The sequence below is a fragment of the Girardinichthys multiradiatus genome, chromosome 23, assembly GCF_021462225.1.
Source record: "Girardinichthys multiradiatus isolate DD_20200921_A chromosome 23, DD_fGirMul_XY1, whole genome shotgun sequence".
NCBI lineage: Eukaryota > Metazoa > Chordata > Actinopteri > Cyprinodontiformes > Goodeidae > Girardinichthys > Girardinichthys multiradiatus.
The window spans coordinates 39,734,371-39,749,070 of NC_061815.1; the positions used below are offsets into that span (position 1 = coordinate 39,734,371).

At 40.3% G+C, this 14,700-nt stretch overlaps 1 long non-coding RNA gene across 1 annotated transcript in view; it reads left to right on the forward strand.

Annotated features, from left to right (window-relative positions):
- The first annotated feature begins 5,386 nt into the window (after positions 1-5,386).
- Positions 5,387-14,700, forward strand: part of LOC124860277 — a 30,580-nt gene continuing 21,266 nt past the window's right edge. The window contains exon 1 of the long non-coding RNA XR_007036310.1: positions 5,387-5,705. This is a non-coding gene — a long non-coding RNA (uncharacterized LOC124860277). The remainder of the gene's footprint in view (positions 5,706-14,700) is intronic.

Consider the following 14,700-nt stretch of genomic DNA (forward strand, 5'->3'; position numbering starts at 1 on the left):
CTGTATTTGTTCTTTAACACCGTTATGATTCTGAAAATACATAACTTTATTTTTCTATAGTCAATACAAATGTACACACCAGAGGTGTAGCACTTGGAGAAAAGCTAAGATTGTTTGTTTCAGTCTGGCCAATCAAGCGTAAAACCCTCCGACTCCATCACCAGATGATTTCTCGTAGCATTTCCAGCAAGAGGACAGTCTAAAATTGAACTGAATCTAATACTGATATTTAAGTATAATTACTAGAATTATCTTTTAGAAAGGAGCCACTGAACAGACATTTTACTTAGAGAAATCATTGTGACAGAACAAGAAATTAAGCAGTTCTTCTTTTTTCATGTTTGAGACAAGCAAAAGAGTATTAAGAATTAATCACTGACAAGGATTACTGAAGTTTAAGTTGACAGCTTGTTGGCATAATGCAATGCACTCCAGACATGGCGTAGATAAGTCTGATGTAAGATTTACCTGCATGGCCCCGGTGATATCTATGGAGATGAGCCGGGGTGTTAAATTCTTGATCTCACCTCCACAACGCCAGTTCCCTGCCATGCTTATGACTCTGTATCTATGCTAATACAAGGATCAGTTGGGTCGAAAGCTCATCTGGCTTGTGCTTTTTGGTTTATCTTATCATTCTGCTTACCCTGCTTCTGTCTGCACAGCATCAACTCATAGCTGCCATACATGTTAGAAGAGTAACCTCCACACTCAGTTTTTAGCTGCATCTTTTAAATGCATCTTTTTCTGTAAAGTTTAATTAAATTATGAATTGGTGTTGACCAATATTTTTGCTGAATGTGGCACTAAACCTTTGCTGAAACGAGTTTATTTCTGTTTAAAAAGCTTCAGTGCGCTGCCTGCTGCAGCAAACGGTGAGCCATTGAACACATCAGTCAAATCATCCAACAAAGTTGCGTTGATCATAGTGGGTTTTTGGTCAAGAATTGGTCAGTTCAGACTGTAAATCCTGTCTGACTTAACTGACACCCCCCTTCCTCCCTCTTAGCCTCTTTGTCTCCATTGCGCCCACCCTCCTTGGCACGATTATTTCTTATCATGTATTTATTTGTTTAATCCACCCCTCCCCCCACAACACTTGGTGGCCCTCTCCCTGTGCACGAGCTGCCTGTCTGGCATCCCCCACCTCCCCCTACTTTTTCAAATCCACACCCACTGGTGTCCCCATCCAGCATCCACAATGGGTGGATGTTGCTTCCAGAGCCCCAAAGCTTCACATGGAGGGACAGGAGACCCCCACCTCCCCATTTCATCTTCATATCCCTCCCACCTGCATGTGACCAACACTAGCCATCCTACATGCACACTATAAATAATGGATGCATTAGCGTGCATGAATATTGTTTTAGAAAGGGGGTGGGAAAACCTTCATTCATTATTAATCCCCTTCAAGGCAAATTGGAATGTGGTTAGTGGGATCTTGCTAAAGCTTATCTACGATGTTTTCTAAAAAAACTGACGACCAAGTTCACCAACCAAGCTGTGCACGGCCTTTTTTTCTCCCAGTTCTTCCTTGTGGCCCTTCCATCAAGTCATTACTAGTTCACATCTGGATGGTAGGAAAATGCATGTTAGGAGGGTACATTTTTGACTCCTAATTGATAATCTGAAGAAGCGTAAATAAGCTCTTGAATTAGAAGTTTTGACCTGTGCCATTTGGTTCAGCAGAAAAGGATTTCAGGGGACGAAGAGGCAACAAGCTTTAAGTCACATATGTGGGTGGGTTGTGGGGAATTGTATTATTTTTTTTACACTACATTGGATATTGAGGATATTGCATCCAATAATAGGTTAGAGGTTGGAGATCATGTGTTTCAATGAGATAAATTAGCATACAGCGTATTAACAAGGCATGTAGGCTTGACTGTAAGTGTTGCATCCACATGTGTTTATAAGTAAGATAGAAAATGTGTATTTTCAGTGTCAGTTTGAGTCACAGTAAAAACCCCTGTGCCCCACACACCCCTCTCCCACCACTAGGTTGCACTGCCTACTTCCCTCTCCTCCTGTCTGATATCAGTCCAGCCAATAGCATACAGATGACAAACCCACATGAGAACGACAGCCTATTAAAAAATACTACAACATACATAGGGATGCTGTGCATTGGCTCAGTGAACATACAACTTGGCCCATACTGGATTTTTGCCCTAAATACAGTGATCCAATGTGAATAATCCTGTTCTCACAGAAGTCACACTGGCATATAAATATAACAAATACATGTAACAAAGTCAAGCACATCCTCATTGTTTCTGTTTGTTAAATGTAGGTGTAAAATTTGTTTCAACATATCGAGACAGTACAAAAAGTGCTTAAAGGGAGGATTTTACAGCATACCCTAAAAGTGAATCCCAGTTCCCAGCATTAACCATACCTCTTCCCCTATCCTTATCCCTTGGCACTTTGTTCAGGTAACGGTTAACATATTTGAGAAATGGTAGTCTTCCAAAACTGAAACATCATCAGTTTTAAAAGATTAAAACTAGGAACTTTGGAATTTAGGTCTGATAAAAAATAATCTTGATCCTCCTTTGATTTTTTTTAACAACCAAATACTGTTTTTTATGTTTTCAATACATGTAGTCTAAAAACCAGCTTATTTGATACATTCGCCCTGGCAAAATCTACATTTAGAATTTTCTGTTCCTCTCATAGTTTTACATCTAGATATGTTATTCTTGTATCATTTGTAAGTGTACTGTAACCTGTTTCATATACAATTATTTGTTTTGACAAAAACTGTTATGCTAATTTTGCAATATCTAAATGTATTTTGTTGTTGTCATATACAGGTAGGTGGTAGATATTAGGGTTGTGGTGGGCTGGGACTGAGTAACATTTAAAATGTCACTCAGTCCCAGTGCTGAAGGACAGAAAAATGGCACACTCATACTTTGTCATGAGCCACAGGTGTTTGGTCTGTGTTAATCATCAGTTAGTTCGTGCCTGTCATTTCTTTGCATTGAGTTTTTTAAGTTTATTTCCACGTTTTGTTCCCTGTCTATTTAAATGTATTTCCCCTAGGTTACTGGATTTTGGCTTTTGGCTGCTGTTAGTGAATCAGGGGTTAGAGCTCAAGGAGATAGTGGAGTCATTGTGGCAAAGGAAAAGAGGGAAAGGAATGTAACCCTGTAGATTAATCAAAAAGAATTTTGCCATTGCAATATTAAACAATATTACTGAACTTTCATATTTTTCTAATATTGTGCAGCCATATTTGTGATTGTATTTGTATTTTCTAAGCATATGGTTAATTGCTAAGAATTAGGGGTACGGGGTAAAATAGGATTTTGCAAATGTGTGCAATACTGTGTTAAGAATTTAAAAACACAATTTTGATAATGCAAAAACTTGTGTTTCAGTGATTCAGATATGACAGTCGATGGCCGAATACAGCTGTCACATGGACTTCTGAGCATTTTTGAAATGATACACACCCAGGGTGCTAGGTGTCAGAGTCCTTCACACTACTGTCTCTCAGTCAGTGTGGAGGCAGCAGGGGTTACGTTGCTGACACATGGAGGACCAGGGTTGCTGGAATGTTCACAACTTAATTTTTGGATGTCAGGCTCACGGCACGAGGCTGGTTTCTGGTTTTGAACCTTGTAGGCACCACACTGTTCATGTGAACTTTGATCAACCGCTTAAATTCCTCTTCCTGGGCAGAAAATTGAAGTATTGTGAAGTATCAGCATGCCGATGGTCATCTATCTCGGGGTCTGTAATGAGAAGGGGGTAAAAGTGAAAGGAGACCCTCTGTGGATCAGAGATGGGCTGCTGGGCCTGAGTTTAAAGGTGAAGAGGAGAGACCTGGACGAGAAAAGAAGATAGTCATCACTTTGCCTCATTGTGCCTATACCCAGGGCTGGGCTTTAGCAAGGACTTACATTCCCAGTAGAATAGGACCTTGCAATTTTAGGGGCACTAATGATTTTTGTCATATTTAAGGTTCCTAAAAATACATGCCTGCATCACTATAATATGTTGTATTTTGTTGGAGTTTTATTTAGATAAAAAAGTACATAACCATAGCCCTACCTATGGCAAACCCTCAACTTCAAGCATGTCTTATATAAACACAGCAATCTTTAAGCCTGTGCACCGCGCCTTCTTTGTTGGTTTGGTGTATTTCAGTAACTGCATTAAATTGCCAACATAGGGCTGAAGTAGTTTAACGTTTTGGTTGTTAAGTTCTATATGGATGAAGACAGTTCTAGAAATGATGTTGTGTTTATAAAGAACATTTGGGAAAGGACAAATACAAATGTTTTAGTAATAATGCATGCAGTGGTGGGTTTTACTATAAGTAATAACCCACCAAGGGGATGGCACACACACTCAAAAAATTAATTATGTCAGTTATTACATCAGTTGCACCCAGAACAGTATTTCTGTTATTTATTGAGACAAAGTAAGCAAGAACCTAGCACCTAATTTGTAGATTCCTACTTGACACTAAATTAAAGGGCTATTTCTAGCTTTTTAGGGAACCTGGATAGCACTTAATCATCTCTGGTTGAAAAAATAAAAATAAAAATACTGACTGGTTGGACACAAACAGCTATTTTGCACTGAACAGAGATTTATGAAAGCTTTATTCTATATGTAGAAACATTAAAAAGAGCATGTTTTTAGCATTATTATCATCTTAGGTTAAGGAAAGCATTTGAAATGAAAAACATAACCTGGTCAAACAATCACAGAATAATTTTTAACCACAGTTTTGATTTGTGAAACCTTTAATCTACTTGTGAAAATCTAAAAATGGGTATCGGGTGCGGAAGGAGGCCATGCATGCAAGAACTGCCGTCGTTTGTGGGGACATGGCCTAAACATTGACACTGATCTGAACTTAACTGTCAATCTATTCTAAACTGCACCTGTGAAAGAAAATTGTATGCTTATGGCAATCTAATTAACACTATCTCCTGAACCCATGTGCTGCTAAATCTGGCCCTGCCTATACCTCTCACAAATAATTCTCAGAATAAAATATATGTCCCCATTATGACCTTAAATTAATGTCAGGGGACATCACTCACATTTACAATGAGATGACATTTTGTAAAGGGCCTGTTCGACTGAGACAAAATATGAACAGGGGGTTGAATTTAGGTGTTCTTACTTTGACCTAAAATTGACTTCAACAAGTGTTTGTGAATTTGTTCAACTAAATATCTTCTCAGTGTTCTGAATGTATTATGTTTTGTGCAAGTTCATTCTGATCGGATTTGATCTATTATGCATGATGTAAACGCACAATGTGACGATCCCGTCTGCATTATATAACATTGACCGTAAATGCGTAGAGCGCAGCAGGAAATGAACGTCGCCAGCGCATCACAGGGGTGTAGGAGGATGTGGCTGTGTATTATGTAAAAGTATAGAACATCATTGTTACAAGAAAAAATAGAGGGGAGATGTCATTTTATAGAGTAACGTGCGTCTCCTCTGCGGTTTGGAGACTGTCTTGCGGCGTGACCTTGTGAACTTGGCACTGAATAGGAGCATATTCAGTCCTGCCTCTCCGGACACCCCTCCGCATCCCTGAGCTCTTTTGTACAGGCTTACCCAGGCAGGAAGTGACATCAACGGGTCCAAACTAAAAATATGTCGCAGGACGAGCTGTCTAGGATGTCCAGGACTGGTGTTTGTTCAAAAAGGAGGATGCTTCTCACAAGGTAATGCTCCCATGAAGGATGCACAAGAGTGCCACGCTGGGGATGCAGACAGACAAGACGCGAGCAGGGCTGAGTGAGTTGCCTGCCTGCTGTGTGCGTTGATGCCGTCACTTTCATTCATGCAAGTTCAAATATGGTGCCATACTTTGCCCCAGTCTGAGCCGGTGACGCTGCAACGATAAGACTTGAACTGAGGAATTTAGTCGGTGTTCCTCTTTAGATACGGGACATATGGCGTGCGAGTTACAACAGGACAGAAAGCAGTTCTGAATGGCAAGTGCTGGAGAGGAAAAGGGATAATTCGGAGTCAGTCGGTGCGCTTTTGCGCATATATTCTCCCAATTATTTTGCGCATTTAGATACATTATCTAAAACCTCACACAATACAACGGCTTAAAACGTGTCTCATGCAAAGTTTACATTGCTTGACGTGCATCCCATATCTCCGAAAACGTCTCCCTAACAATCAAATGGCGTCTGCGTCCAGTGCTTGTGTGTCTCGTCCTCACCAGGGAGGCTCTGACAGACCCTGCTGAGCCCAGACTGAGCGCTGCAGTCACGTGGTGTCTGTTATTATCAACCCTTACGTCAGGTACAGCCAATGTTTGGACGCCGTGTCATGGAGTGATTTCTAACGGGGAGAAAAAACTCTGAATACAACTCTGAAAAAAGAAGCAACGTATTTTTCTGAAATTAAGCATTTGAGCATGAATGACAGCCATTCCATTCCCTTGTCTGCTGAATCCCAGCACACATGCAACTGATTAGATGACCACATGAACCAAACTAAATGCGAAAGGCTGGAAGAGAGCATAGAGGAATAAAAGCTGTGGTAGGAAATCCGGGTTATTCTACCAAATATAAATTTCTGAACTCGTTCTGGTCGTACATGAAAATCTGGTTGTTAAAAAATGAACAGGAATTTGTTTTGCGTTTTTTTGACCATTTGTCATTTTCCGCAAATAAATGCTCAAAATGACAGTATTTATATTGGGAAATTCAGAGAAATGTTGGCAGTGGTTTAAAGATTTTATCCAAACATGCACAGCGTAGTAAAAACGTTTTTGTCCTCTTACAGATTTCTTCTGTTTTGTGTTTTTTTGTCACACTTAAATGTTTAAGATAAGTCAGGATTAAACAAAGATAACCTGAATAAATACTATGCTGTTTTTTTTACTGTTATTCCATTGGAGTAAATCATTCACTTACAAAAAAACTAAACTAAAAAGATGAACCTAAACCAATTTTCAAGCAGTATTATCAGCAGCCTGCCACAAAAACATGGGTTCTCACTATGCCTTTACATGAATCAATGAAAAATACCAAATATATCATAGTTCACTGGACATAAAAAAGCATTGTAGCCCAAACAAGGGTATTCTTAAAGAGCTATGTACTCCAAAGTTGGTGCAAAATAGATTAACTAGTGGATGATGTATCTCTTGGGTCCTGTGTCAGATCTTTTCCCATTTCTTAAACTCATGAGTTTGGGATACTTTTTATCTTTCAGATACTTTTCATCTTTTTGGACATTGCAATTCTTCATTTGTCTTCTCTTCTCATCCCCAACCTCTCCAAATAAACGTTGGTACGCTATTGCAGAGTAAACAAACTTTAAATTGAAAGTTCGGGACTTTTGAAGTGAGGGAAGTTATCTTACTTGTAGTTGATAACTCTAAGATTACTCAGGTAACTCTGAAATCTCAAAACCATCACACTTCATAGGAGTTTATGCAAAAGCTTTTTATGAACCTTTATCTTTCAGACAAACATCACCAAGCTTATTCCATGACTCTGGTTGGACATTTGACTTTTCTTCTTATCACAATTGCTAGAGCACATTTAAATTGGTTGTTTTCTTGGCATAGACCTGGTCTTTAAACATAGTTTCAACAGGGCTAAGTTTGGGATCATTTTAGATGCTTAATGTCAGCTTGCTTTATCCTTTCTAAAACTGGTTTCCACGTGTTCTTGGAACGATTATCCTTGGAACAGCCAGTTGTTTTCAAGTTTAAAACAACAAGCTGTTGAGTTGGAGTGAAATAAATTTGATTTTCTATTTTAATTATTTCATCCATTTTGGGTTATGCCACAGTATCACTGATAGCAAAACAGCCCCTCAGCATGATGGCATCACCACCATGCTTGACAGCTGGTACAGTGTTCCTTGACTGGTAAGCCTTATCATGACTCCTCCCTAACATACCTATTGTCACTGTGGCCAAATAGGTCAGTCTTTGCGTTGTTTGACCATCAAACAATTCTCTATAAGGCATTTGGCTTGTCCATGTGGGCAGCTGCCGATTTGAAGGTGTTAATTTTGAGCTTGGACTTCAACCTTGGACAGGACCCCCTTAAGGCAGTTTCCGGTTCATAGCATGTTTAAACCTTTGTTGGTTTCTTTAGAAAAGATTTGCTTGTAAGCATAGAAAAAATTTTTTTTTCATGTGAGGGGGCAGTTTGGGTCAGATGGTTGAAACTTTTAAATCAAATAAAGGTGTCTGCTGCATAAACCTTCCACCCAGAGAAAAACTGGTTCAAATAAATTATTAAAAGACCCAAATTAGCATGACATTAATGCCTATTGTTAGTGTATTTTAAACTCTGACCAGAACTGTAGGTAGGGTTCATATCTTCCAATAATCAGAGCAGAAGCTCTCTTAAAGGGGACACATCTTGCTTTTAAATCCTTCATTTTCACTCTTAAACCATTCATTTGTGGTCTATATAAAGAGGAACTGCAATGCTTTGGTCTGAATTCCTTGTTGTTGGACCTCCACAGGCGCCTCTTTTACCCCTGTTCTGAGGTGCGTCTGAGAGCAGCCCGTTTTGGTGCCGTCTCTGTAAATGCTGTCGAGGCACTTCACACCCCGCCCCCTTGAGGTCAAAGAGCGCTGCACTAAAATAGGAACTGAAATAGGAAAATAGGAATTTACCCACTTATGTGGGAACATTTCCATGAAAAATAAAATTTAACCAGGCACTTTAAAGAGGTTCTGATGCTGGGGGACGGTGTAATGAATTGTGTGGGTTAATACACCCAATAACCGAACTGAACTTATCCTCTTTCAGCAGGGACAACCTTGAGCTTGGACTACAAAATCGCAGTGAGAAATAAATATGGCGGATATGGGAAATTAATTAGCCAAGTCCATGAACTTATTTAGCTGTTCCCCAGCAAATACTGTGATGTAATAGTTCAAAAAAATGTAATAGAGGATAGAGAAAACTGAACAAACTGAAAAATATGACCCAAACTATCTACGCAGTACCTGGAGAGACTAAATTCAACTTTTCTGCACTCCTACAGAGTGCATGATTCCCTGTTAATGTCCGTAATGTACTATTTTTCCTGTATTGGACATTGCAAGTCCTTAGACTGAAAGCAAAGTGGCTCATTTGGCAACTTCTAATGACTCTGGTACATATTCATTATGTGATGTGCCCCCACATTACGTTTCTTGGTACAGAAGCCGTTTTGTATCAGTACACCGGTTTGACGTAAGAAAGCAGGACATCTCTCTCTTTCTAAATCTCCTAAACTAAAACTTTTAAATTCAAGATCTTTAATCAGCTATAACTGACTCTTCTGCTTTGTGAAATGATACATGAACTGTACAATAGAGCTACTACTGTACGACTACATCTGGCGTGTGTGTGGAGCAGCCTATGGGATTACTGGTGTATATAACTCATGCCGCCGTTGCCTGCCTGTCTGGAGCGATCGCTTCATTATTCATGGTTGCGTGTAGACAGCAGCGCTTAATCTCTGGGCAGCCTGTGACTCTAGAGCTAAATGCTTGTGCACGGCCAGCCTGTTCTGGTTCTAGTTAAGGAGAGACAGAAAACGGAGAGAAAGACAACTGTTAAGCAGAGGGAACATCAGCTGAGCACCCTGTAGCATTATGGCATTTGGACACAGCAGTAATTAGCCAGACTGGACTTGTGAGAAGAGCTGTATATTCTTGTCGCTGAAAGGGCCTTGGCAGGGGGCCTTATGGCGCCTGACAGGTGCAGCGTGAGAATGGTGTCAGAAGTTTTGGGGAATCGAAACCAGAGCCGAGGACAAACGGCGGCTTCTCTGGCTTGTAGGGTCAGGTGCTCTCTTTGACCTCTGGAGGCCCTAAAACACAGACAAAATCATCCTCCTGTAGCAAAGATAATCAGTGCAGATAATCCATCAGCTTTAAATATCACCTTCAACGCATACTGAAGAATCAAAGACGTAGACTGTAATTTGTATTGGATTTTCCATGATAATTTAGACAATACTACATAAATGAGAGCTAGTTTATGTGTTTAAATCATCTTCCTGCCATGACTGTGCTTTAGTTGATAAATCTTAATTTGTGTCCAGGCAGTGAGGGGGTTAAGAAGCGTTGGGACAACCACAAGTACATGTTTCGAGTTGCGGTTTTCTCCTGTCCCATTTTATTTGGCTCACACTTGAAGAAATTGGGAACGCTTTTCGGTTAAACACCCATGTGTCCGATAGTATTATACAATGCCCCTGAAGGAGCTTTGATCGTTCAGCTGTGATGGCAGTGCTACAAAAAAATCCTGCCATGATGTATTTTGACATGTTTTTGATGCCAAGAGTCCGCTGTGCAACAAAAAAAAGTCTTGGAATAAACTGGAATGCTTCTGTATTGTATGAGGGGAACACACAACTCATTGTGTTGGCCGTTAGAGGGAGGAAAAGCAGCGGCCGTCACCGTGTCATGTTTTTTCTCGCTTCCTGCCTGTAATGCTTGAACTCCATAATCCCGGTTACAGCCATTACAAATCCTGCTGCCTTGACTTTAGACCCCAGACAGGAGACAGGCTCTGCACCTCGGTTTCATTTAGCATTCCTCTGAGCTTTATGGGCAGGTGTTTAACATTACTGGCAGGATATTTATTGGCAACTTTAAAGGCAATTTTTTTGCTTACCTCTTAATTAGGGAGCACACAAATACAATGCGTGCACTGTAGGTGCAAGCACCCACACAAACAAACACATGGCCATGCATAAAAACAAAACGTTTTGTTTGTCACTCCTTTTATCCAAATTCGACACACGCGGAAATAATTTTTAGGTTCAGAAGCGCATCCTCATCTCAGTTCTGTCAAATGCAAGCTGAAGGTATATTTTGGAAGTGGATGTAATAGAACAGTACAAAGTAGTGCATGTATGTGATATGGAAGGGAAATGATACATGGCTTTCAGTAGTTCCATGTAAAAATCTGAAAAGTGTGGCATGCATTCATGTTTAGCCCCACTGAGTCAGTCTGTTTTACTGCAGTTACAGCTGCAAGTCTTTTGTGGTACGTCTTTACCAGCCCTGCACATCAAGAGACCAACAAATTTACCCACTCTTTGCAGAATAGCTCCAGCTCAGTTAGATTGGATAAAGCCAATGATTATCAGTTGAATTTAGGTCTGTATCTTGACTGGGTCATTTTAACACAGGGACATGCTTTGACCTAAACCTGCCTGCTGTAGCTCTGGTTGTATGTTTAGGGTCACTGCTTTGCTGAAATGTAAATAGAGTGTCCCACACAATTACAGTGGGCTCCTAGGCTGTTTCTATGATTAACGTTCCTCGCCTCGTCTGCCAGTTAAGAAGAACGCCTATGTCTTGATGGGTTTGAAGTTTTGCCATATTCTTTCAGTTTTCAGATGAAGGACTGAACAGTGCTTTTAAAGATATTTTTTCAGCATTACTGCCTGTTATTTTTTGACTGTAGGCAGACAGGAAAGAGGGGTAGAGAGAGGGGGAGACATTCGGCAAATGTTGCCGGGTCCGAGACTCGAACGCAGGACGGGCGCTTCGAGGACTGTAGCCTCCGTACATGGTTGCACGCTTAACCCCTACACCATCAGCGCCATGCCCCTGAACAGTGCTTTTAGAGATGGTCAAAGCTTGGGATGTTGTGTAATAATCTAACCTTCCTTTAATCTTTCCACAACCAGCTCCCTGACCTGTCTGCTGTGTCCCTTGGTTTTCATGATCCTGTTTGTTCACCAATGTTGTCTAACAAATCTGAGTCATTATAGAACTGCTGTTATAATCTAAAACTAAATTACACACAGATGGACTATTTACTAAGAAGATGATTCTGAATGGCAACCTGTCCAGGGTGTACCCTGCCTCCATAGACTGCTGGAGATAAGCACCAGCTTCCCCGCGACCCACTATGGAATAAGCGGTAGAAAATGACTGACTGACTGACTGATTCTGAATGCAGTTAGCTCCATTGGATTTCATTTATAGGTCTCAAATTAAAGGCTGCTGAATACATATAACGCCACACTTTAAAAGAAAATTGAAAACAATGTATTATTATCCTCTGTTTCACAACTATGCGCCACTTAAAATCCAAATAAAATACATTGAGGTTTGTTGTTGTAACCTGATAAAATGTGAAAAGGTTTTCTGGGTGTGAGTACTTTGGGTCGGCACTGCCCATGTTCTCCATTCCCATCCACCTATTATGCCAGGTCAGTTTATGACGCGACCTTTAGAGTTGCAGGCTTGATAGGACGTGGAGCCTATAATTACCAAACTTTAGCTGGCCCAGTGACTGTGATGTGAAATTCTCAAATCAAGGTGCTGCCTGAAGTCTCGGCCAGCCTCTGCTGCTGCTGTTGCCCACTGCTGCTGATTACTGGCAGCTGGGTGAGCCATGTCAAGTGGTAGGCTGGGGAAATGTGAAATCACAGATAAAGCACTGAGCCCTGAAAGCCATGAAGCTCGAGTAATGAGGAAAGTGATGGAGTTCGGGGTTTGGGTGTCCTAAGCAGGCAGACAGCAGCCAATAGTCTCTCTTTCAGGCTGTCACCCTTCATAGCGTATGTGAGAAAGGGAGGAGAGGCTAAGGTGCTTGTATATTTGACTTTTTAATCCTTCATTATAGAGGGAACCGTCTTACTCTAACAATGTTAAACTGGTGGGCCGGTCAACACAGCTCTGGATATGCCCTGCCTAAATCCTCCCGGGTCGTCCTCAAACATGAATCATAAACACAGAGCACATCCTGCCAGGGCTTCTCATGTTTCCCAGGGTCATTTCCTTTGACGGTAACCGTGAACCCTTTGTAATGTGGCCATGCTCAAGAGAAGGCCGAATGATTTCCAATATTAATGGCAGCCTGATTTCAAACTATTCTGGAGCTGCTGTAGTAGTTAAATGCATTCCTAGTTTTGTGGAGGCCATTATTCCTGCTTTTTAATCACCCATTTGGCTTTTATAACCTTCCCAGGCCTTAGTTTGTGGCTAAGGGGGGAACCACATGTGGGCGGAGAGCATGGCTTGTATTTACCAACCATCTAAAAGTCAGATAGATTACTAGAGTAAAAGATAAAAGCAAAAATCCACAACATATTATTGACTCATAAATATAAAACAGATACTTATTTGTTACATTTGTCCAACATAAATATTCTTTATGAATTGCTAGTCATAGAGCCTTTAAAAGATAGTACTGTTGTATTGTAATACTGTATTTGATTTTAAATAATTAATTTTAGGTCAGCCAAAGCCTTTTCTTTTCCAGAGGTGTAAGAAGATCAACAATCAAAAATATAAATCTGGTGTTGCTTTTTTTTCCTAAACATGCACTTGACAACATAAAAGTAAATAATTCTTACTAAATTATTGTTGGTAGTGCATCTCATCAAACAGCAGCTCAAATTCAACCAATTTTCAAAATAGTTTAAAACCCATTTTCCCCACTTTCTTGGAAGTTCATACAAATGCGGCATGGTTTCTTTACATGTTTATCTTGTATGTGTAGCTCGTTAAACAGGAATATACACACATTCTCGTGGTTATTCAAATTTATTATTAATTACCATGTTTTTGTTTAGCTGGAAAACTGACTACTTTTGCAAATTGTTTCCAATTAACTTTAGTTTGTTTTCTTAGTAATTACAAACTACTAACTGTCAGAAGTAGTAATCACAAGGCATCACTGATTTTTTTTAATGAATACACACCTAATATTTAACAGGATCAGGATTGTTTTTTCTTGTCCTTTTTACATATTTTAGGATAAAATCACTGTCTGGGAAAGAAATTTAAATGATCTATGTGTGGCCTCAGTTAGTCAGATAATTATTAGTAAAATAATTTCTGAAAGTAGGAGAAGCCATCATTTTTAGTTTTAAGCATCCGGCATGTACAGGTGAGTGCTGAAATTGTGATGAACTAATGTTATTAAGTGGCCATTGCTGTATTGGTCATAATAAATCAAAAAGGTAATATTAGTTTGTAGGTAATCTTGGATCAAGAACATGAATTTTGTAGTTAAACTGCCTCCATGCACTAAAACACTCCACAAGAAACTTGGAATAAAATAGGAGGATTAAACGTTTACTGTATGAAATGTTTGTGAGTGTAAGTTGGAACAAAATGGGTGCCATTTTTGTTCCTCCACTCATCTCTTGTCATTAGCTGTGCTCAGGTCTGTAGAACTGTAGAAGAGATGGAGAGGTGTGATAAACCTAAACAGATTTGTTTTCAATGACCTGCTGTTCTGAGTGCTTCATTTAGCTTTACCTGAGCTCTGGGCTACCTGTCAGTTTTATACAACCAGCCTTCAGACCAAAGCTGACAGGATGTGTGAATTGGCTTGTCTTGCTGATGTTGTAGTTACAGTTAACCGGAACACCTGGGTGCTCAGACACCAAGTGAACTCACCAGTTTGCGATGGCTGACGTACTGTCAGAATGGGCTCAATGGCATAATTCACGCAGACTGTTTAGCTGGGTGGGAGTAGAGGATGCATGGAGTCATTGCTTGTTTACCCTGTGCCTGATGGCCCCCCACCAGCAGCTACAGCAATTATCACCTTGAAGGAATGTGGAACCCTTGTGTTAAATTGTCTTTGACCCCCTGATGAAGGAGGTCAGGAGGTTGGGCGCTCTCTCCAGGGGTGGGTGGGCGCAGGGATGCGTGTGTGTGGGTGACAAAAGTCAGTGGGTGTGAGGTTTAGCACTGTGTGTGTTTAT